Source organism: Bufo bufo, chromosome 6, assembly GCF_905171765.1.
Source record: "Bufo bufo chromosome 6, aBufBuf1.1, whole genome shotgun sequence".
Classification (NCBI taxonomy): domain Eukaryota; kingdom Metazoa; phylum Chordata; class Amphibia; order Anura; family Bufonidae; genus Bufo; species Bufo bufo.
The window spans coordinates 187,569,126-187,594,478 of NC_053394.1; the positions used below are offsets into that span (position 1 = coordinate 187,569,126).

At 44.4% G+C, this 25,353-nt stretch overlaps 1 long non-coding RNA gene across 1 annotated transcript; it reads left to right on the forward strand.

Moving 5' to 3' along the window:
* Nucleotides 1-2,373: 2,373 nt before the first annotated feature.
* LOC121005840 lies at nucleotides 2,374-23,499 on the forward strand. The gene is made up of 3 exons (XR_005779961.1): nucleotides 2,374-2,383; nucleotides 7,543-7,551; nucleotides 23,357-23,499. It is a non-coding gene; the product is annotated as an uncharacterized LOC121005840 (long non-coding RNA).
* Nucleotides 23,500-25,353: the final 1,854 nt, after the last annotated feature.

Genomic DNA, 25,353 nt, shown 5'->3' on the forward strand with positions numbered 1-25,353 from the left:
GTGGTGATCACCCCATATAGACTCCCTGATCACCCCCCTGTAAAGCTCCATTCAGATGTCCGCATGATTTTTACGGATGCACTGATAGATGGATCGGATCCGCAAAACGCATCCGGACGTCTGAATGAAGCCTTACAGGGGCATGATCAATGACTGTGGTGATTACCCCCCTGTAAAGCTCCATTCAGATGTCCGCATGATTTTTACGGATGCACTGATAGATGGATCGGATCCGCAAAACGCATCCGGACGTCTGAATGAAGCCTTACAGGGGCGTGATCAATGACTGGTGATCACCCCATATAGACTCCCTGATCACCCCCCCTGTCATTGATTACCCCCCTGTCATTGATTACCCCCCTGTAAAGCTCCATTCAGACGTCCGCATGATTTTTACGGATGCACTGATAGATGGATCGGATCCGCAAAACGCATCCGGACGTCTGAATGAAGCCTTACAGGGGCGTGATCAATGACTGTGGTGATCACCCCATATAGACTCCCTGATCACCCCCCCTGTCATTGATCACCCCCCCTGTCATTGATCACCCCCCTGTCATTGATCACCCCCCTGTCATTGATCACCCCCCTGTAAGGCTCCATTCAGACATTTTTTTGGCCCAAGTTAGCGGAATTATTATTATTTTTTTCTTACAAAGTCTCATATTCCACTAACTTGTGTCAAAAAATAAAATCTCACATGAACTCACCATACCCCTCACGGAAACCAAATGCGTAAAATTTTTTAGACATTTATATTCCAGACTTCTTCTCACGCTTTAGGGCCCCTAGAATGCCAGGGCAGTATAAATACCCCACATGTGACCCCATTTCGGAAAGAAGACACCCCCAGGTATTCCGTGAGGGGCATATTGAGTCCATGAAAGATTGAAATTTTTGTCCCAAGTTAGCGGAACGGGAGACTTTGTGAGAAAAAAATTAAAAATATCAATTTCCGCTAACTTGTGCCAAAAAAAAAAAATTTCTATGAACTCGCCATGCCCCTCATTGAATACCTTGGGGTGTCTTCTTTCCAAAATGGGGTCACATGTGGGGTATTTATACTGCCCTGGCATTCTAGGGGCCCCAAAGCGTGAGAAGAAGTCTGGTATCCAAATGTCTAAAAATGCCCTCCTAAAAGGAATTTGGGCACCTTTGCGCATCTAGGCTGCAAAAAAGTGTCACACATCTGGTATCGCCGTACTCAGGAGAAGTTGGGGAATGTGTTTTGGGGTGTCATTTTACATATACCCATGCTGGGTGAGAGAAATATCTTGGTCAAATGCCAACTTTGTATAAAAAAATGGGAAAAGTTGTCTTTTGCCAAGATATTTCTCTCACCCAGCATGGGTATATGTAAAATGACACCCCAAAACACATTCCCCAACTTCTCCTGAATACGGCGATACCACATGTGTGACACTTTTTTGCAGCCTAGGTGGGCAAAGGGGCCCACATTCCAAAGAGCACCTTTAGGATTTCACAGGTCATTTACCTACTTACCACACATTAGTGCCCCTGGAAAATGCCAGGGCAGTATAACTACCCAACAAGTGACCCCATTTTGGAAAGAAGACACCCCAAGGTATTCCGTGAGGGGCATGGCGAGTTCCTAGAATTTTTTATTTTTTGTCACAAGTTAGTGGAAAATGATGATTTTTTTTTTTTTTTTTTTTTCATACAAAGTCTCATATTCCACTAACTTGTGACAAAAAATAAAAACTTCCATGAACTCACTATGCCCATCAGCGAATACCTTGGGGTCTCTTCTTTCCAAAATGGGGTCACTTGTGGGGTAGTTATACTGCCCTGGCATTCTAGGGGCCCAAATGTGTGGTAAGGAGTTTGAAATCAAATTCTGTAAAAAATGACCTGTGAAATCCGAAAGGTGCTCTTTGGAATATGGGCCCCTTTGCCCACCTAGGCTGCAAAAACGTGTCACACATCTGGTATCCCCGTACTCAGGAGAAGGTGGGGAATGTGTTTTGGGGTGTCATTTTACATATACCCATGCTGGGTGAGAGAAATATCTTGGCAAAAGACAACTTTTCCCATTTTTTTTATACAAAGTTGGCATTTGACCAAGATATTTATCTCACCCAGCATGGGTATATGTAAAAAGACACCCCAAAACACATTCCTCAACTTCTCCTGAATACAGAGATACCAGATGTGTGACACGTTTTTGCAGCCTAGGTGGGCAAAGGGGCCCATATTCCAAAGAGCACCTTTCGGATTTCACTGGTCATTTTTTGCAGAATTTGATTTCAAACTCCTTACCACACATTCGGGCCCCTAGAATGCCAGGGCAGTATAACTACCCCACAAGTGACCCCATTTTGGAAAGAAGAGACCCCAAGGTATTCGCTGATGGGCATAGTGAGTTCATGGAAGTTTTTATTTTTTGTCACAAGTTAGTGGAATATGAGACTTTGTATGAAAAAAAAAAAAAAAAAAAAAATCATCATTTTCCACTAACTTGTGACAAAAAATAAAAAATTCTAGGAACTTGCCATGCCCCTCACGGAATACCTTGGGGTGTCTTCTTTCCAAAATGGGGTCACTTGTGGGGTAGTTATACTGCCCTGGCATTCTAGGGACCCGAATGTGTGGTAAGGAGTTTGAAATCAAATTCTGTAACAAATGACCTGTGAAATCCGAAAGGTGCTCTTTGGAATATGGGCCCCTTTGCCCACCTAGGCTGCAAAAAAGTGTCACACATCTGGTATTGCCGTACTCAGGAGAAGGTGGGGAATGTGTTTTGGGGTGTCATTTTACATATACCCATGCTGGGTGAGAGAAATATCTTGGCAAAAGACAACTTTTCCCATTTTTTTATACAAAGTTGGCATTTGACCAAGATATTTATCCCACCCAGCATGGGTATATGTAAAAAGACACCCCAAAACACATTCCTCAACTTCTCCTGAATACAGAGATACCAGATGTGTGACACTTTTTTGCAGCCTAGGTGGGCAAAGGGGCCCATATTCCAAAGAGCACCTTTCGGATTTCACAGGTCATTTTTTACAGAATTTGATTTCAAACTCCTTACCACACATTTGGGCCCCTAGAATGCCAGGGCAGTATAACTACCCCACAAGTGACCCCATTTTGGAAAGAAGAGACCCCAAGGTATTTCGTGATGGGCATAGTGAGTTCATAGAAGTTTTTATTTTTTGTCACAAGTTAGTGGAATATGAGACTTTGTAAGAAAAAAAAAAAAAAAAAAAAATCATCATTTTCCGCTAACTTGTGACAAAAAATAAAAAGTTCTATGAACTCACTATGCCCATCAGCGAATACCTTAGGGTGTGTACTTTCCGAAATGGGGTCATTTGTGGGGTGTTTGTACTGTCTGGCCATTGTAGAACCTCAGGAAACATGACAGGTGCTCAGAAAGTCAGAGCTGCTTCAAAAAGCGGAAATTCACATTTTTGTACCATAGTTTGTAAACGCTATAACTTTTACCCAAACCATTTTTTTTTTACCCAAACATTTTTTTTTTATCAAAGACATGTAGAACTATAAATTTAGAGCAAAATTTCTATATGGATCTCGTTTTTTTTTGCAAAATTTTACAACTGAAAGTGAAAAATGTCATTTTTTTGCAAAAAAATCGTTAAATTTCGATTAATAACAAAAAAAGTAAAAATGTCAGCAGCAATGAAATACCACCAAATGAAAGCTCTATTAGTGAGAAGAAAAGGAGGTAAAATTCATTTGGGTGGTAAGTTGCATGACCGAGCAATAAACGGTGAAAGTAGTGTAGTGCCGATTTGTAAAAAAGGGCCTGGTCTTTAGGGGGGTATAAACCTGTGGTCCTTAAGTGGTTAAGGAGTAATTTTCTTGCAAATAAATGGAGGTTTTTAGTTACTGTGAAAAGATCAAAATTGTTTGCTGGTGAGAAGCTTAAACCTCTATTTAGTAGGTTAATTTGATCCTCCGTTAGTTTTATCGATGAGAGATTAATTACCTGAGGGGTATCATCTTTCCCCTTTTTGCTTTTATTTTCTGTTTTTTCATCCATTTTCCGTTTACCTCCTGGATTTGGCAGCCAATTTTTTTTTGTTGTTGTTGTGCTCTCGTGGATCTCTGTATATATCTATGGCTATTGTCCTCATTCAGTTCCGAGGTTTCTGAACTAGTGGAGGCAAAGGAGGAGGTTCTCACTCTGGAGATATCATTGGGATTTTTCTGCCATTTATACACTTTTTTGTTATTATAATCTACTATGTTTCTCTGGAATTTCTTTGTTTTTTGATCTATAATTTCTTTTTCCCATACTACAAATGCTTTTCCTATTTCTTCTTCAAAGGTTGTTTTCCGGACGCCTTCTAGGTTATCTTCTATTTGTATTTGCAGTATGTTTAGTTCTTTCTCTATTTTTAGCAGCTTTCTGCTATTAGCCTCCATAATTAGATCAATCATTTCCATTGAGCATCTATTTATTGCACTTTCCCATTTTTCACTTAACTCTTCATCTTCCAAGCCAAAGCCCGGAAATTTTTGTATTCTTAGACCTCTTGGTATTATCTTTTTATCTTTATATTTCTCTAATGTAATACGGTTCCACCAGATTTTTATTTTGATATGGCATAGGTTTTTATATATTTTCATTTGTTCCTTCACTTGTACTGTAGCTTCATTAAAAACTCTGTTGGTCTCTACTTTAAAAATGTCATTGACTTGAGTCAGCCAGACTGTTTCTCTGGCTCCCAAATTCATGACTGCAGTCAATCACAGATCTGTGAAATAGGCACAGAATAATTATTTGATTCAACTAGATCAACACAGCCTGTTGTTAACAGGGATATACCATTTAAATATATATCAACTAAAGGAGAATCGGTACTATATAATATCCATTAAAATAGTTTTTTATTTTTATTAAATGACATAAAAGACATATACATAAAAAACATTTACAAAGACATGAATGCAGAGACCATACAGAGTGCCATAAAAGACAGCCCTCATTAACATCACTAGAAATTTCTGCTAAATAATTAGTTATCTTGCTATGTGAAAGCTGTGTGAAGACGCCCAGGTCAGCATACAAATATAGAAGCTGGCTCTGCATGTGCTCACAGCTATCTAAGCCTAAAGTGCATCTAGCATAAATATATTGCAGGTATAGATGACATTAAAATACTGCGGCCGACATAAAATAACTTATAAGGTGCATCAGCAGGTGCTACCATATCTATGCAAGCAAGCCGGTCAAAGTCTCTTTTTTCTTACCCTGTATTTGATAGTGTGTAGATGTGGATTGGCTCTGTTTGGCGTGCTCCTCGACGCACGTTTCGCTTTATTGCTTCATCAGGAGGGGCTAGTTTTCTAATGAATGGTAAGGTCTTTAAATGCGGTTGTTGACCAATGGCTCGGTCTGTTAGTGTCATGTGACTCCACTGACGTCGATTTCTTACGTGGCGCGTCATGCGATGGCTAGATAGAGGATATATATGCAGAGCAATGTATTGCCTCCCATCCAGACAGTTATCTCTCAAGGCCCCGCAAATGGACCCCTACTAACACGACTTAAATGCAATGGTTTTGGGGACTTCTCCTAAGCATGGGCATTATAAAAAAAAACAACAATACGTTCGTATTGGAACAAAGATATTTTATATCACACCCCTCTTCACTGTCTTGCCATGCCCCGGGCCCGTTTCGAAGCTCTTCTAAGATTCCTACACTTCAGCAATAATAATGAATGCCAACCCCCAAGCGACCCCAGTTATGACAGACTCTTTAAAATTAGGCCAGTGGTTGACCACTACAATTCCAAATTTGGTCAAGTATATACCCCCCAAAAATGTCTCTCAGTGGATGAATCATTGGTCCACTTCAAAGGCCGATTACATTTCCGCCAGTACCTGCCCAATAAAAGGGCTAGGTATGGTGTGAAGTTGTATAAGGCCTGTAAAAGTGTATCTGGGTATACACTGCGCTTTCGTATTTACGAAGGAAAAGATTCCAAAATTGAGCCACCTGATTGTCCCCCGGTTCTGGGTATAAGTGGGAAGATAGTATGGGATTTAGTCCACTCCCTGCTGGACCACGGATACCATCTGTATTTGGACAACTTTTACAATAGTGTCCCTCTCCTGAAGTGCCTTGCTGCCAGAGGCATAGACACATGTGGCACAATTAGAAGAAATCAAAAAGGGCTCCCTAAATCCTTTATAGATCAGACAGTGCGTCGTGGGGAAAGCAGGGCTGTTTGCTCAGAAAATTTGATGCTGCTAAAATACAAGGACAAACGGGATGTTCTTGTGTTGACTACCCTCCATGCAGATCAGTCCACCCCAGTCCCAGTCCGAGGAACCACAGAGCAGAACATCAAGCCTGTGTGTATCCAGGATTACAAGAAGTTCATGGGTGGAGTGGATCTTTCAGACCAGGTACTACAGCCCTACAGTGCCTTAAGGTGTGGTACAAAAAATAAGCTGTGTACCTAACCCAAGTGTCACTATATAATGCCTTTGTCATCCACAGAACAGCTGGTCATAGGGGGACTTTCTTGGAATTTCAGGAAAAAATAATAAAAAAATAGATTTTTGGCGTTCAGGAAGGAGAGGGCAGTTTTTCATCCAGCAGTGCTTCTGGGGTATCAAGAATAATACATGGGCAGCATTTCCCTGGAGTACTTCCCCCCACAGAAAAAAAGGCGACCCCAAAAAAGGTGTCGAGTTTGCTCGGTTAAAGGGATTAGGAAAGACACCACTCACTACTGTCAGACCTGCCCCTCCAAACCGGGTCTCTGCATTGGAGAGTGCTTTCAAGTTTATCACACCTCCACTGATATACATTAAGTCCATTTCACTAATTTCTTAATTAATCCATGGCAAGACATTTTCAGTTGAGCATTTTTCCATTTGGCAATCCAATAATAGCTCCCCCCAAAAAATAAAATAAAAACCTTAAAAATTCCCATTATACCCCTAGATGAATACATTGAAAGGTGTCATTTTATTAAATGAGGCAATTCTTCAATTTCCTTTTATGTTCTGGCACCCCTAGAGCCTCGATTTTGCGGTTTTCACTGTTGGGGTGAGTGTCTTCAAATGCGACATGGTGACAGAAAATTATTCCAGCAAAATCTGCCTTCCAAAAGCCACACGGTGTTCCTCCCATTCTGAGCCCCGCTATGTGCTCATACAGCACTTTACAACCACATATGCGGTGTTGACGTACTCAGAAGAAAATCGGTAACAGATTATGGGGTGCATTTTCTCCTGATACACCTTGTTAAAATGACAAATTTGGGCCTAAAGCGAGATATTCTTGTAAAATATAAAATTTTTCATTTTCACTGCCAAGTCTTTCTAAATTCTATGAAACGGCTATTGGGCCAAAGTGCTCAGTGCACCCCTTGAAAAATTCCTTAGGGGGTGTATTTTCCATAATGGGGTCACTTTTGGTGTTTTTTTAACTGTTGGGGTGCCTCAGGGTGTTTTCAAATACGACATGGTGCTTGAAAATTATTCCAGCGAAATCTGCCTTCCAAAAGCCCCACGGTGTTCCTCCCATTCTGAGCCCCGCTGTGTGCTCATACAGCACTTTACAACCACATATGGGGTGTTGACGTATTCAGGAGAAAATGGGTAGCAGATTATGGGGTGCATTTTCTCCTGATACCCCTTGTTAAAATGACAAATTTGGGCCTAAAGCGAGATATTCTTGTAAAATATGAAATTTTTCATTTTCACTGCCAAGTCTTTCTAAATTCTATGAAACGGCTATTGTACCAAAGTGCTCAGTGCACCCCTTGAAAAATTCCTTGGGGGTGTATTTTCCATAATGGGGTCACTTTTGGGGTTTTTTCACTGTTGGGGTGCCTCAGGGTGTCTTCAAATGCGACATGGTGCTTGAAAATTATTCCAGCGAAATCTGCCTTCCAAAAGCCACACAGTGTTCCTCTCATTCTGAGCCCCGCTGTGCCCCCATATAGCACTTTATGACCACATATGGGGTGTTTCTGTAAACTTTAGAATCAGGGTAACAAATATTAAGGTTTATTTTGCTGTTAACCCATGCTGAATTGCAGGAGAAATGGATCTAAATGGAAAAATCTGCATAAAAAGTGAAATTTAAAAAATTCACCTCCATCTTCCATTAATTCTGGTGGAACACTTAAAGGGTTAACAATGTTTGTAAAATTGGTTTTGAATACCTTGAGGGGTGTAGTTTCTAAAATGGGGTCATTTTTGGGTGGTTTCTATTATATAAGCCTCAAAAAGTGACTTCGGACATGAACTGGTACTTAAAAATGGGTTTTGGAAATGTTCTGAAAAATTCAAAAATTTGCTTCTAAACCTCTAAGCCTTCTAACATCCCAAAAAAATAAAATAACATTTACAAAATGATGCAAACATGAAGTAGACATATGGTAAAAGTAAAGTAATAACTATTTTGTAAGTTACCACTGTCTGTCAGAAATTCAAATTTAGAAAATTGCGAATTTTTCCAAATTTTCGGTAAATTTGGGCATTTTTTATAAATAAAGGTGAAACATATTGACTCAAATTTACCACTAACATGAAGTACAATATGTCATGAGAAAACAATCTCAGAATCGCTTATATAAGTAAAAGCGTTCCAGAGTTATTACCACATAAAGTGAAACATGTCAGATTTGCAAAATGTGGCTTGGTCCTTATAGTGAAAACTAGCTTGGTCTTGAAGGGTTAATGACATAATTAGCATATTTATACAATCATTTTTGTAACTAAACAAAAGCATCCCTAGTTATGGCACATGTATATTACGGACATGGTAGTGGAGATCTAGCAGCACATGTATGCCATGTATGGCTCCATATGCCAAAACTAGCTCACAGAATCACTTTAAAGGGGTTGTCCGGGATTAGGGACTATTGTTTAATAGAATTGCACATACACACACTTTACATATACCCATGTCCTACCTTTTCAGCATGTTTCTAAAGTACCCTTTTTACCCAAAACCTTTATGGCAGGAAGTAACTGATTTCTTTCAGTCAGTGACGTACCGGGTCCCTTGCAGAGGAGGAAAGCTTCCTCTTCCGCTGCTCCGGGAGCCCGGTGACGTCACTGACAGCCTAATTAATTATTCAAAAGTCTAGGAGGGGCAGTAACTCTCCTGGCTAAGCTCCGCCCCTCCAGTCCGGTGCCGATATTGATGGCAGCGGCTCAGGAACGGAGCCGCTGCCATCAGCAGAGAGCGTTAGCTGTAACTGTAACAGCTAACACCCGCAGCATCCAGATCTATGTGGTTGAGAAGGAGGGAGCTCCCTCTCTCTACCATCGCGCCCCTGCTGCTATTGCAACGGCGCGATCGTTGCCATGGCAACCGGACGCCTAACAAAGGCGTCCTGGTTGCTATGGCCCTAAGTCTCTCCGTCCCCCCTGTGCTGCTGCCCCCTGTGCTGCCAATAAGAAGAGACGGGAGGGGGGCTGTGACCACTGCGCCACCAATGTTTCTTATACAAATACAGGAGGCGGGTGCCGGAATCAAATAGCCGGCACCCGACCTCTATGACAGGGAGCTGCGATCAGCTGCAGTTGAGTTAACCCTTCAGGTGCGGTACCTGAGAGGTTAACTGCAGCTGATCGCAGCTCCCTGTCATAGAGGTCGGGTGCCGGCTATTTGATTCCGGCACCCGCCTCCTGTATTAGCATAAGAAACATTGGTGGCACAGTGCGCCCCCCCCCCCATAATAATAAACGTTGGTGGCACAGTGCAAACCCCCCCCCAGTATAATAAACGTTGGTGCCACAGTGCGCCCCCCCCCCCCCAGTATAATAAACGTTGGTGGCACAGTGGGAAGTGACAATGAGGGTTAAAAAAAATTAACTCACCTCCTCCAGTTGATCGCGTAGCTGCCGGTCTCCTGTTGGTTCTTCAGGACCTGTGGTGACGTCATTGACCTCATCACATGATCCATTACCATGGTGATGGATCATGTGATGAGAACAGTGATGTCACCACAGGTCCTTTGACAGGTTCTAAAGAAAGACCAGGAGACGATCAATTGGAGGAGGTGAGTGAATTATTATTATTTTTTTAACCCTCATTGGCACTGCCCACTGCGCCACCAATGTTTATTCTATTGAGGGGGGGGTGCACTGCACCACCAATGTTTATTCTATTGAGGGGGGCGCACTGCGCCACCAATGTTTATTCTATTGAGGGGGGGGGCGCACTGCACCACCAATGTTTATTCTATTGAGGGGGGGTGCACTGCACCACCAATGTTTATTCTATTGAGGGGGGGTGCACTGCACCACCAATGTTTATTCTATTGAGGGGGGGCACACTGTGCCACCAATGTTTTTCTATTGAGGGGGGGCACTGCGCCACCAATGTTTATTCTATTGAGGGGGGGCACTGCGCCACCAATGTTTATTCTATTGAGGGGGGCGCACTGTGCCACCAATGTTTTTCTATTGAGGGGGGGCACTGCTCCACCAATGTTTATTCTATTGAGGGGGGGCACTGCGCCACCAATGTTTATTCTATTGAGGGGGGGCGCACTGTGCCACCAATGTTTTTCTATTGAGGGGGGGCACTGCGCCACCAATGTTTATTCTATTGAGGGGGGGCGCACTGCGCCACCAATGTTTATTCTATTGAGGGAGGGGGCGCACTGCGGCCCCAATGTTTATTCTATTGAGGGGGGGCGCACTGCGCCACCAATGTTTATTCTATTGAGGGGGGCGCACTGCGCCACCAATGTTTATTTTATTGAGGGGGGGCGCACTGTGCCACCAATGTTTATTCTATTGAGGGGGGCCGCACTGCGCCACCAATGTTTATTCTATTGAGGGGGGGCGCACTGCGCCACCAATGTTTATTCTATTGAGGCGGGGCGCACTGCGCCACCAATGTTTATTCTATTGAGGGGGGGCGCACTGTGCCACCAATGTTTATTCTATTGAGGGGGGCCGCACTGCGCCACCACGTCCGCAAAATGGGTCCGCATCCTTTCCACAATTTTGCGGAATGGGTGCGGACCCATTCATTCTCTATGGGGACGGAATGGATGCGGAGAGCACACAGTGTGCTGTCTGCAGCCGCAATTGCGGAGCGCGGCCCCGATTTTGGGTCCACAGCTCCGCAAAAAGATAGAGCATGTCCTATTCTGGTCCGCAGCTTGCGGACAAGAATAGGCATTTCTATGGGGGTGACGGGCTGGTGTGTTGCGGACCCGCAATTTTATACAAAATCACAACTCAAGCAACGAAATTTTATACAAAATCACAGATGTTTTTATTGGTACAAAATAAAGTTGTGACCACTGGCCACACAGACATTTAAGAACACTTAAAATGCCATACAGACCGCAGATATGTGGTAGTTACAATAATTATGCGTAAAGTGCAAGTGCTAAAATTACTTTACAGCAAAGGAGATTGGTCAGTGCCTAACACCGAGTTTGGTCCTGTCTATACTATATTGCAAACGGTCAACAATGGACCGTAGACTAAAAGGACCTGATACTCACATCAATGACTCTAAACAAATAATAACATAGATGAGAAAGCATACTGACCAAAATCTCTACCACGGCACTGACAGTCTGTGCCCCGACGCGCGTTTCGCCGTCAACTTTTTCAAGGGGTAATGACAAACAGCTTCCTAGCCGGGTATATATGGTTCATATAGTGGGCGGACACCTCGTATGCAAATTTATTTTTGGGCAATTGGGAGCGACAGTGTGTGCAGGCGTCCATGGATGAAGTTGATGGGGAGGTAATATCATGGATGAGTTTTATTGACGATGTTTTGTTTATATGGCAGGGGTCACGGGTGTCTTTGGATTTATTTTTGGAGAAACTAAATGCGAACAATTGGAACATCACTCTAACCAAAGTGGTAAGTCAGAAAGAAATTGATTTCCTAGACATCAACATTAAAGTAACAACTAATGGTGACCTTGAAACCTCGATCCATAGGAAATCAACTGCCGTTAACTCCTTGCTTCATGCGACTTCATTCCACCCCAAACATCAAAAAAACTCAATACCGATTGGTCAATTCTTGAGGGCAAGACGGATCTGCACATCAAGAGGCGAATTTGAAAGGGAATCTGAAACCTTAAAAAACCGATTTACACAATGGGGTTACAATCAGAGTGATATACAACGTGGCTATACGCGTGCCGCCGCCGCATCAAGGGAATCCCTATTATCTCCCAAGGTTAAGGTCAACCCAGAAACTCCTGTCACACGTATGATAACCAACTATAATACTCAATGGTACAATATGAGAGAAATCTTCAAAAGATTTTGGCCCATCCTTAAATCGGATGTGGACTTGGGGAAAATAATTACCTCTACTCCCCAATTTGTGGCCAAACGTAGCAAGAATCTCAGGGATATTCTGGTGAGGAGCCATTATATACCATCTAAATCTGGATTCATCTTTGAATCCAAAGGACCCAAATGGGGTTGCGTACCATGTGGTCATTGTACCACATGTAGGGCAATTACTAAAACCAAGACTTTTGAAGACTCCTCAGGTAAAATGAGCTACAATATTGTTCATTTCATCAATTGTAGTGTCACAGGAATTATATATCACGCCACATGTCCATGTGGCCTGATATATATTGGTATGACGACTCGTGAATTTCGGGTTCGCATACAGGAACATCAGAAAGACATTCGGGCAGCTGCCAAAATTGCGGATGGAGAAAGAGACAAACTTGTAAAATTAAAACCTATTGCAAAACATTTCCGTCAGAAACATAATAACTGTTGGCAGGACTTAAAATTCAGGGGGATAGATAGGGTCTCTCTTGGTGCGCGTGGCGGAGATTTGTTTAAACGGTTGGAGCAGGTTGAAAGCAAGTGGATTGTGAAATTGAACACTCAGGTGCCATTTGGCCTTAATGATAAAATTCCATTTGCCTCGTTTTTGTAGGGTGCAGCATCATCCCTGATGTGTGGTGTTTTAGATAGTTAGGATGTCTATGTTTTTAGGTTATCTCTAGCCGGGCTCCCTTGGTGTGATGTATGAACCATGTCCACTAATTTGATCTTTTTTGTCTACATATGTAGGATATATATATACTGTGGTTGCGGAATCGGAAAATCGTTTTCTCCATAAGAATATAATCCTATATAGGGCCTACAAACCATTGGATCGTTTGGTGAACTGCGATCAATGGGTCATGTATATACATCATGTCATGAAGTGCATTTATGCCTGTATATTATAGACACGTGTTGGTGTAATCATGTGCTCTTATTATTATAATTTTTTTAAATACATGTCTTTCCTTCATCTTTATAACACATGTATTGTTCGTTCATGCCGGTGTTGTTGTACCTTGATAAGGCATGCATGACAATATATCTATTTTTATTATATGTATTTGTGCACAACATAATTATTAATATTATGATAATGTTTATTTGTATTTTTGCACGATGTTATTTATTTATATAATCAAGTCAAACTGTATTTTTGTGGAATGGTAATCATGTCCTTTGGAATGGTAATCATGCAGATATTGATTTGTATATTTGTCTACATAATATTGAATTGTTTCACAACATATGTGTATTTTATATATATATATATGCTGTTTATAGCACTATCACTAGTGACACTAATCACTGTTATTGTGGGTTCTTATATTTCTAATGTGGGAGAATTCAATCTATAATGTGTGATATTTATGCATATCTATGTTGATGTATATGTTTTTAGAGATATATGATGAATTAAACATTTATAGGGAGAAAAAGAAACTAACATAACCACATACGTATATATATATGTTTTAGGATGGAGAGCGCACTGTTGGAGTAATGGATCTAAGATATTGTTTTGCCCTTAACCTGCATGGAGCTCGTAGTGCGCACGTCCCTCTGCGCAGCCGCGGGCGCGCTGACGCGGCCCTGTCTCTGACGTAGGACGTTCTGTGCTCTGGTGAGCGTAGCCGTCCTGCGTCATGGCTACGGCCGGGTACGCGGGCATCGGCGGTATGCGGCGGTTCGTGCGCCATAACACACGAGACGAGCACCATATACCATGCAGGTGAGGAACTTTGTGGAACCTGCCTCCTTATCAGTGTGCCCTTCATCTATAGGTTAGGTGAATATGTGTCCGCCCACTATATGAACCATATATACCCGGCTAGGAAGCTGTTTGTCATTACCCCTTGAAAAAGCTGACGGCGAAACGCGCGTCGGGGCACAGACTGTCAGTGCCGTGGTAGAGATTTTGGTCAGTATGCTTTCTCATCTATGTTATTATTTGTTTAGAGTCATTGATGTGAGTATCAGGTCCTTTTAGTCTACGGTCCATTGTTGACCGTTTGCAATATAGTATAGACAGGACCAAACTCGGTGTTAGGCACTGACCAATCTCCTTTGCTGTAAAGTAATTTTAGCACTTGCACTTTACGCATAATTATTGTAACTACCACATATCTGCGGTCTGTATGGCATTTTAAGTGTTCTTAAATGTCTGTGTGGCCAGTGGTCACAACTTTATTTTGTACCAATAAAAACATCTGTGATTTTGTATAAAATTTCGTTGCTTGAGTTGTGATTTGGTACCTATAGATCCATATATCTTTTATTGGTTTTGTAATGAGTGATTATGGATCATCTACTTATTTGAAATAAGGAGACAGTGTTGGTTTATCTGCATGTTTTTTATGTCTCGGGTATGTACACAGTCACTTCATTGTGACCACAATACATGCGTACAGTAATATGTGTGCTGTCCGCATTCGTTGAGCAGTTCTGTGACCACCAAAAAAAGTATATATTATGTCCTATTCGTGTATGTTTTACTGAAAAGAAGAGGTGTTTCTATGAGGGCTCATTCACCCGGTCGTAGGAGTGCCTTTCCGTGCACTGTTGGCCTCAATTTCAGGTCACCAAGTCACGGGCAACGTCTGTGCAGCCGCCGGGATGGATCAGTCCGTGATACTTCCTTTACACAAAAAAGTATTGCATGCACTATTTTTTTATGTGCGGAGGCCAGAAACACCACAAAGGCACTCCGTAGTGTTTCTGCGGGGTTCCCCTGTGCATTTCTGCACTGCATCTCCTTGATTGCGGACAAATAGGTCCTTGATCCGTGTTGCATATGACCAGTGGATGTGTATTATGGGCCTACTGTATGCGGGAGGCAATACGGCCATGGCTGGCCAGCCGCAGTGTACATGAGCCCTGATGGACTGTTTATTTAGACAAATTTATGACAGCACACAGGCAGCATTCGTGTTTTTTAACTGCCGCATAAGGGCTTATTCGCGTGCCCGTGCTGTTGACTGCAAATTGAGGTCCACAATGCACGTACACCGACCGTGGGCCAGCCACATACAGATCATGGACCCATTCACTTGAATGGGTCCAAGATTCATCCGTTCAGCAAAAAGATAGAGCAAGTTCTATCCTTTTTCTGTGCAGAGGAATCGAATGGAACCCCAGGAAACACTCCGTAGTGCCCCATTCCAAATCTCATGATTTGCGGATTGGGTCTGCATCGGTGAATCATAATGCAAATGGAATGGTGCACATATATTGCGGATCCACCAATGCGATCCGCAATAAGACTTCTTTCACACCTGCGTTCGGGTGTCCGCTCGTGCGCTCCGTTTGAAGGCTCTCACAAGCGGCACCGAACGCATCCGTCCAGCCCTAATGCATTCTCAGTGGAGGCGGATCCGCTCAGAATGCATCCGCCTGCCAGCGCTCAGCCTCCGCTCCGCTCAGCAGGCGGACAACTGAACGCTGCTTGCAGCGTTCGGGTGTCCGCCTGGCCGTGCGGAGGCGAGCGGATCCGTCCAGACTTACAATGTAAGTCAATGGGGACGGATCCGTTTGAAGATGACACCATATGACTCAATCTTCAAGCGGATCCGTTCAGGCTACTTTCAGACTTCGAAATTTTTCTAAGTTATAATGCAGACGGATCCGTTCTGAACGGATACAAACGTCTGCATTATAGGAGTGGATCCGTCTGAGCAGACATCAGACGGACCCGCTCTGAACGGTAGTGTGAAAGTAGCCTAAGACTTCTTTCAGACAGGAGATTTAGATCTCACAAGAGGTCTCCAAAACAGATCAGTTTTGTCCTAATGCATTCTGAATTGATCTGCTCAGAATGCATCAGTTTGGCTCCGTTCTGCCTCCATTTCACATTAGAGGCAGACAACAAAACGCTGCTGGCTGTGTTTTGGTGTCCGCATAACCAAACTGAGCCAGACGGATCCGTCCTGACACACAATGTTAGGCCTTCCTCACATCACTTTTCTCAGCAATGCGGGCACATACAGTAGGTATTTTCGATATTGTATTTCTATCGCGAGCCCATCACGCTGGTGCTCGGCGCTGCAGCTTGTACTTGTCGCGCTGCCTGTCCCCGAGACCATCCGCAATGGGCTTGCGATGCATTCTCAAACTGTTGTTGCTACATGTAACCACGGGGTGGCGCTGGACAAAAACCATTGTGCGCATGTTGGCTTTTGTTCAGTCCTCCTCTGAGACCCCGGTTCGATCCCAGCCAAATCAGCCTGAGCGGGACATACATACTGATGTATTATTGCATTATGGGGGACTACAAGTCCCAGTTAGGGCATACTGCCAAGAGTGCACAAAGTCATTGGTTCCCTGCTGGTGGGGGCTTCACAGGAGACCGCTTCTACACACCTGCAGAGTAGCAGCAGAACGGTGCGAGTGATGCTTCACTTCCCTGTCAGGCGGAGTGATCTCCACCCGACAGGAGCTTCCTAGTCCCGGCTGGTCTGACGTCATGATGCAGAGGCTTGAAGAGAAGGTGCTGGCAAGAGTCAGGACCTGTAGCCAGAGCTCATTGTCTCAGTGTCTGCAAGTGAGGAATCACGTAGCTCATTTGCATAACAATGCCGTATTTAACACCTCCGTCTTAGATATGTGAAGTGGACTGCTTAATGCTTTGGGGGAGGGGGGGGTTAAATAATTTACAATGCAAATTGTAATATAGCACATGGAGCCTGGAGGGGGTGTCATGCACGCTTTGTTTTCTATTTGTCGTCACACTACAGTACTACTGTGGCTGCAGAAGAGTGTGTCAATTTCTTGGGCATATGAACAAGTCAAACTGCTGGTGGTCCAGCGGCAGCGTGTCAGCCTTGTAACGTCTAGGGTTCGATTCCCCTGTTAACTTTTTTTTTTTTTTTTTGTGTGTCTTTACTTAATAGAGTTCACTCCTGTATATTCGAGTACAGTCTGTACAGTACCTATACTCTTGCAGCCCTCACTATTATGGAAAAAATTGAGCCACAGCACCTGTATTGTGTGATTATCATGATAATAATGATTATATAGAATGACAGAAAAATTCACCTTTAGGCTTTATTCACACAGTGCATGCTGCAGACATGCGTCTAGCACGCAGAGCTGTCTTTTACTGGCTTGGGGATGTTTAAAGTGTTGCATGCATCCCAATGCTGGCATCCCATTTATTTCTACTGAGACACACAGCCGCTATATCCCAATATGTCATGCGTGCGGGTCCCAGAATGCATGCAGGGTGCGTTCAGGGACCTGCACCAGCATGTCATATTGGGATAAAGTGGTTGTGTGTCTCAGTAGGAATAAATATGATTCCAGCATTGTATAATAATAGTATAATTTTGTATTCTCCCAAAAAAAAGCCAATAAAAGCTACATTTTAAAGATACCTGTACCTTTGAGTATTTGTGTGTGTTTTTTTTTTATTTATGTTTAATGTGTACAGTTTTATTATGTATTCTCCACAAAAAGCTAATAACATACAGTATTGTAATGTTGAATTACAATACAATGATACTTGTGCTGTAGGCATACTCTGCCAGTTGGGGTTTGGAGCTAGTTTACAGGCACCCCCCATGGTGCCAATTCTCCTCCCTCCTTGGCTCTCAAGGTTGCAATGTGAATAGAGTGGGGGGAGGGGAACTGTAATTTAAGCTTGCTGATGGAGCCAGAGCTGTGAGAAAAAGGAAAACAAATTCTGTTACAGTACTGTAGCACTGAAAGGTGTCCCTCTCACCCACACCATCCAACAGCACAGAAAAATGGTACAGTACTGTACAGTACAGATCAGTGCACAATATTCTACTTTACTGAAGTTCAAACAAACACAAAAGGCAATAGTTTTTTTTCACATATAATGTATAGTTTATTTCTGCAGTGTTCACAGCACATTAACTACTGTACATTACATGCTACTGTATTATTTAACATTGTAACTCTTTATTGCAACTTTTTCCAAGGGCATTCTCGAGACATCCGTAGGAATTCATTAACTTTGTCCCTACAAGCTTGAACATTGTCCCCTAGGAATCTTTGGTGGACAAAGTCAAGAATGGTTGCTTTCAAATTTGCAGGGATTCCCGGTTTGTGATTATCCCCATCAAAATTAACCCTCTTGGTCCATTGCTGGTATTGCTCCCATGAGATTAAATGTTTCAAAACAAGCTGGGCCATATTCCCCGGTTTGTTGAGAGAATGCAGCACTATAAGGGCTGTATCCTCTTCGGTTATGACTGGGAGGGCATAGTCTGGCAATGGAGAGTGCTACAGTTGTGGCCTGCCTACAGTACTGTAACAGAATTTGTTTTCCTTTTTCTCACAGCTCCATCAGCAAGCTTAAATTACAGTTCCCCTCCCCCCACTCTATTCACATTGCAACCTTGAGAGCCAAGGAGGGAGGAGAATTGGCACCATGGGGGGTGCCTGTAAACTAGCTCCAAACCCCAACTGGCAGAGTATGCCTACAGCACAAGTATCATTCTATTGTAATTCAACATTACAATACTGTATGTTATTAGCTTTTTGTGGAGAATACATAATAAAACTGTACACATTAAACATAAATAAAAAAAAACACACACAAATACTCAAAGGTACAGGTATCTTTAAAATGTAGCTTTTATTGGCTTTTTTTGGGAGAATACAAAATTATACTATTATTATACAATGCTGGTATCATATTTATTCCTACTGAGACACACAACCACTTTATCCCAATATGACATGCTGGTGCAGGTCCCTGAACGCACCCTGCATGCATTCTGGGACCCGCACGCATGACATATTGGGATATAGCGGCTGTGTGTCTCAGTAGAAATAAATGGGATGCCAGCATTGGGATGCATGCAACACTTTAAACATCCCCAAGCCAGTAAAAGACAGCTCTGCGTGCTAGACGCATGTCTGCAGCATGCACTGTGTGAATAAAGCCTAAAGGTGAATTTTTCTGTCATTCTATATAATCATTATTATCATGATAATCACACAATACAGGTGCTGTGGCTCAATTTTTTCCATAATAGTGAGGGCTGCAGGAGTATAGGTACTGTACAGACTGTACTCGAATATACAGGAGTGAACTCTATTAAGTAAAGACACACAAAAAAAAAAAAAAAAAAAAAAAAAGTTAACAGGGGAATCGAACCCTAGACACTAGGTGTTACAAGGCTGACACGCTGCCGCTGGACCACCAGCAGTTTGACTTGTTCATATGCCCAAGAAATTGACACACTCTTCTGCAGCCACAGTAGTACTGTAGTGTGACGACAAATAGAAAACAAAGCGTGCATGACACCCCCTCCAGGCTCCATGTGCTATATTACAATTTGCATTGTAAATTATTTAACCCCCCCCCCCTCCCCCAAAGCATTAAGCAGTCCACTTCACATATCTAAGACGGAGGTGTTAAATACGGCATTGTTATGCAAATGAGCTACGTGATTCCTCACTTGCAGACACTGAGACAATGAGCTCTGGCTACAGGTCCTGACTCTTGCCAGCACCTTCTCTTCAAGCCTCTGCATCATGACGTCAGACCAGCCGGGACTAGGAAGCTCCTGTCGGGTGGAGATCACTCCGCCTGACAGGGAAGTGAAGCATCACTCGCACCGTTCTGCTGCTACTCTGCAGGTGTGTAGAAGCGGTCTCCTGTGAAGCCCCCACCAGCAGGGAACCAATGACTTTGTGCACTCTTGGCAGTATGCCCTAACTGGGACTTGTAGTCCCCCATCCTCTATGAACCTAGTTCTCCTGTGAAGCCCCCACCAGCAGGGAACCTGCACTGTAATGGATTTTGTGCGGTCTTGGCAGCACGCCTGCAAACTTACTTGTGAATTTTCAATTCTATGACCATAATCAGCCAGCACCATGGCATGTTTGTCACATTGTGATAATGCAGCTCACATTAGGACTGCCAGCACCGCTTGTTCATATATTAATAAAAGCAGTATGCCACACTAATCTCCAGCTTTGCAGCTGTAGTATTACTGCAACTGATTGGTGCCACTGTATCAGGTAAAGCGGAATTGAACAGTAGTTGTCCCTGTACTGACTGCACCCATCCCTCAGACACTGCCATCATAATGTGAGAGAAGATGTACCAAATGACTCCACCACCACCACCACCCCCCCCCCCCCCCCCAAAATACCAGGAAGAGTCCCTCGGCACATTTGCGCAAGCAGAGGAGATTTCCAGTGATTTTGCAAAGATTTTTTCCATAATAGTGAGGGCTGCAGGAGTATAGGTACTGTACAGACTGTACTCGAATATACAGGAGTGAACTCTATTAAGTAAAGACACACAAAAAAAAAAAAAAAAAAAGTTAACAGGGGAATCGAACCCTAGACACTAGGTGTTACAAGGCTGACACGCTGCCGCTGGACCACCAGCAGTTTGACTTGTTCATATGCCCAAGAAATTGACACACTCTTCTGCAGCCACAGTAGTACTGTAGTGTGACGACAAATAGAAAACAAAGCGTGCATGACACCTAGCGGTGAAAGTGATTTAGGCAGGAATCCAGAGGGAAAAAAAAAATGAATGAGCGACACAGCTCGGTGCTGTCTCACCCGACAGGGCTCACAGAGGGTCAATATCGCCGATGCAAACCCAGTTTTATGCACAATCTCGCGATCACCTACTGTATGAACATGGGACCAACAGAGATGTCTACAGCCGCCAAGTGCTCAAGTCAATGGGGACAGATCTGTTTTTTATGACACAATCTGGCACAATAGAAAATGGATCCATCTCCCAATGACTTTTAATGGTGTTCAAGATGGATCCATATTGGCTAAGGTAAAGATAATACAAACTGATCCATTCTGAGCGGATGCAGCAATTTGTATTATCAGTGCGGATCCATCCATGATGGATCCACACCAAACGTGAGTGTGAAAATAGCCTTACTGTGTAGCAGAGCAAAACTAGGGAAATTGTAAAACATTAGCAATGCTAAGATATATTACTAATAATTGGTTATTGTAATGATGAATGTACACATAAAACTAAAAATGAGATACCCAGGGCTTTTTTTCTGGCGGAACGCACCGGAACGGCGTTCCGCCACCTTTTGACATCGCAAGCTGCGATGTATCAGCGGGGAGGGACTGGGAGGGGGAGCTGGGGGCCGGTGTGTTCACTGTGCTCCGGCCCCGCAGCTCCAGTAGAGACTTATAAAATGTTTAATGAAATGAATAATGATTCCTGCTGCCCCTCAGTAGTATAACATTCAATGTATTTGTACTCACAGCCGGCTACTGACATCGTAATCCAGGCCGGCCGAGTAGACGAGCGGCAGCGTCACTGACTGACGTCACCTGCCTGGGCCGCCTGCTTCATTCATAAAGTAGGCGGCGCACTCACGTGACGTCAGTCAGTGACGCTGCCGCTCGTCTGCCCGGCCGGCCTGGATTACGATGTCAGTAGCCGGCTGTGAGTACAAATACATTGAATGTTATACTACTGAGGGGCAGCAGGAATCATTATTCATTTCATTACACATTGTATAACTGTACTGGAGCGGCAATGGGGGGTCTGTGGATGACACTGTTATGGGGTGGGGGGGGTATATGGATGGCACTGTTATGGGGTGGGGGGGTCTGTGAATGGCACTGTTATGGGGTGGGGGGGGGGTCTGTGGATGGCACTGTTATGGGGTGGGGGGGGTCTATGGATGGCACTGTTATGGGGTGGGGGGGTTTGTGGATGGCACTGTTATGGGGTGGGGGGGTCTCTGGATGGCACTGTTATGGGGTGGGGGGGTCTGTGGATGGCACTGTTATGGGGTGGGGGGGTTTGTGGATGGCACTGTTATGGGGTGGGGGGGTCTCTGGATGGCACTGTTATGGGGTGGGGGGGTCTGTGGATGGCACTGTTATGGGGTGGGGGGGTCTGTGGATGGCACTGTTATGGGGTGGGGGGGTCTGTGGATGGCACTGTTATGGGGTGGGGGGGTTTGTGGATGGCACTGTTATGGGGTGGGGGGTCTCTGGATGGCACTGTTATGGGGTGGGGGTGTCTGTGGATGGCACTGTTATGGGGTGGGGGGGTCTCTGGATGGCACTGTTATGGGGTGGGGGGGTCTGTGGATGGCACTGTTATGGGGTGGGGGGGTTTGTGGATGGCACTGTTATGGGGTGGGGGGGTGTGTGGATGGCACTGTTATGGGGTGGGGGGGTGTGTGGATGGCACTGTTATGGGGTGTGGGGGGGTGTGTGGATGGCACTGTTATGGGGTTGGGGGGGTCTGTGGATGGCACTGTTATGGGGTGGGGGGTCTGTGGATGGCACTGTTATGGGGTGGGGGGGGGGTCTGTGGATGGCACTGTTATAGGATGGGGAAGGGGGGTCTGTGGATGGCACTGTTATAGGATGGGGGATCTGTGGATGCCATCCCCAGATCCTCCACCCCATAACAGTGCCATCCTCAGATCCCCCCATTAACAGTGCCATCCCCAGATCCAGTGCCATCCCCATCTGGGGGGTTTCTTTGCTGGGCTGGACTTTTATAGCCCCCCCCGCCCCCCCAAATTTTACTTGCGGTCCTAGGGTTGGGTAGAGGGGGCGGTCCTAGGGGGTGGGTAGGGGGCGGTCTTAGGGGCGGGTAGGGGGGCGGTCCTAGGGTTGGGTAGGGGCGTGGCCAGGGGAGGGGGGGTGAGTTCCACCACCTTTTCTCTGAGAAAAAAAGCCCTGGAGATACCATTGTGGAAAGATGGAGCTGCTCCCTGTGTGTTAGTTCACTGTCTGCAAACACTGAGCACATGACATGTGCAAGAGACAGAGGGGGGAGGAGTTTATGGGGGAGGAATATGTATGAGGGGGGTGGATCTATGGAGGCGTGGATGATGTGGAGGAGGCTGAATATGTATGAGGGGGGCGGATGCAGGGTGGTGATCTTACACTGTAGAAACCAGGAGCTGCTGAGCTGCACTGGGAGCCACAATGCACTGCAGCAGGAAGTGATGGCATACATAAACAGCTATGTAAACAGTCTGCTGGGGACTGTAGGAGCCATGCAGCAGTGTCAAAGCTACCTAAAAACATCTTAGGAAGATAGATTTGGCTACTAACAGTGAGTATTATCCTACAAAAAGGCAGCTCTGTCAACTAAGACAGCTATAATGACCACTTGTACCACATCCAGAGTAAACTAAAAACCAAACAAGTGGAGTGTTATATCAAAAAATGTTATTTATTATAAAATATAAAAATGGAGAACAACAGGATGTAATACAGTACACGGAGAAGCACAGGGTGAGTCAAATCAAAAGAACAACCATGAAACTGTGCAAAGTAATGCACAGATAGGTACGATCGAGAGGTAAAGCTAAAGCTAAGGCTCTGGGAAACCAGATAAATATCACATATAATAGTCTCCTCAATAGGGGTATGGTACACAACGCACCACAGACTAAATGTAATAAACCCAAGGTCGTAGCTAGCATACACGGAATAATATAGGCGTCACAATCAGCCAAATAAGGTAATATAATAATGAAAAATCACTTGGCTGGGATCCAAAATAATAAAACTGGTATACGCCTAAGTGCAAGGGACCCAGCGTGGATACATACAAGGGTGCCCCACACGCAGTATGGAACCGTGCTAAATACAGAACGTACCTGAAGACATGGTGGCAAAATGAATGACAGGCCCTGGGCGCGAGACCTCGACGCGCGTTTCACCTCAACGGCTTCGTCAGGAGGTACTATGTGATGCATCAGCAGGGTATATATAGAACATGATAGGGGTGGGGCGATGGACAGAAATTACCTGGATGCGGCACATCTGCGGACCACACGAACGGGCGCGGGAAGCTCCATGGTACGCGGCGCCATCTCTCAGCGCATCCACGTCTGCGCACCGCGCATGCGCGGCGGCACTTGCAGACGTCACGGAGCGCGTCGAGATGGTGAACCGCAATCCACGGCTCTGAAAGAAACTAGAGGATGGGATATAATCGCACGATTACCACAATGCCGCAGGCATACCCTTGCTGCATCCCCACCGGGCCCCTCGCTCACAGAAATTATCATATAAGGAGAAGACCATCGATAGACATCTAATATGAATCAAAGGATAATAAAAAGTGACATAATCATAAGTGTGGCAGATAATAGCGTGACTTCCTGATATGCACACATAGTGACATATCAGATAGAAAAGTGACATGTAAGGGATCCATATAAATAGAACCATAATAGTGACTAACTATAGCATAACCCTGTAACTCACACACAGTGATGGGTAATAAAAAAACATACGATGTGCTAGGGGTCCATAACAATAGAACCAGTACCAATATAGCGATCATACAGATGATCTAGTGGTATAATAAATAAAAGAGAAAATCTTATCCATAAAGACATCACATATGGAGGAAAGTGCTGTCAGTAATATACATATAATCATTAGTGTACATAATCCAGAACGTGTCCAGTCAGGTCATATGGGTCAGTATTACCATCTAGGCCGTAATTCACCCATAAATAGATACACTATCCGTCTCCTTCTCAAATATACATGATAATATAGTCTCTCAGATTACAAGACAAATTCATGTAGACAAAGAGACAGAAGTGTAAAGAACATGTAAGCCTAGAAGGTGGACATAGTAAAACAATTCATACGAGTAAAGGAAATCATCCCATTATATTAGTAAAAAAAGGGGGGATAATACTGTATAAAAAGCTGTATAATATAGACCCGCTGTGATAGTGGTAGAGGGTGGGGGCGAACAGGGTGGCACCCCGGGCAGCAAAAGGCAGCCCGCGGGGTCACCCCAGGCACACCCAACCCACCGCCCAGCATGGATGACAAGAGGATACACAAAAAGTCCTGAAACGGAAAGGGGTGACCGGGGTGACACCACCGGCGGCAAAGGCCGCCGGCGGGGTCAGCCGAGACACCCCCAGCCGCCAAGACAAAGAACAACGAGAGCAGCAATGTGAACCGAGGCAATAGTGGAGTCGGGGCGAACCGGACGGCACCACAAACGCCATCAGAGCCGAATGCGGGGTCGACCCGGGCCCCCACAACCCCAAAAAGAGGAGGGCCACGATGAAATTGG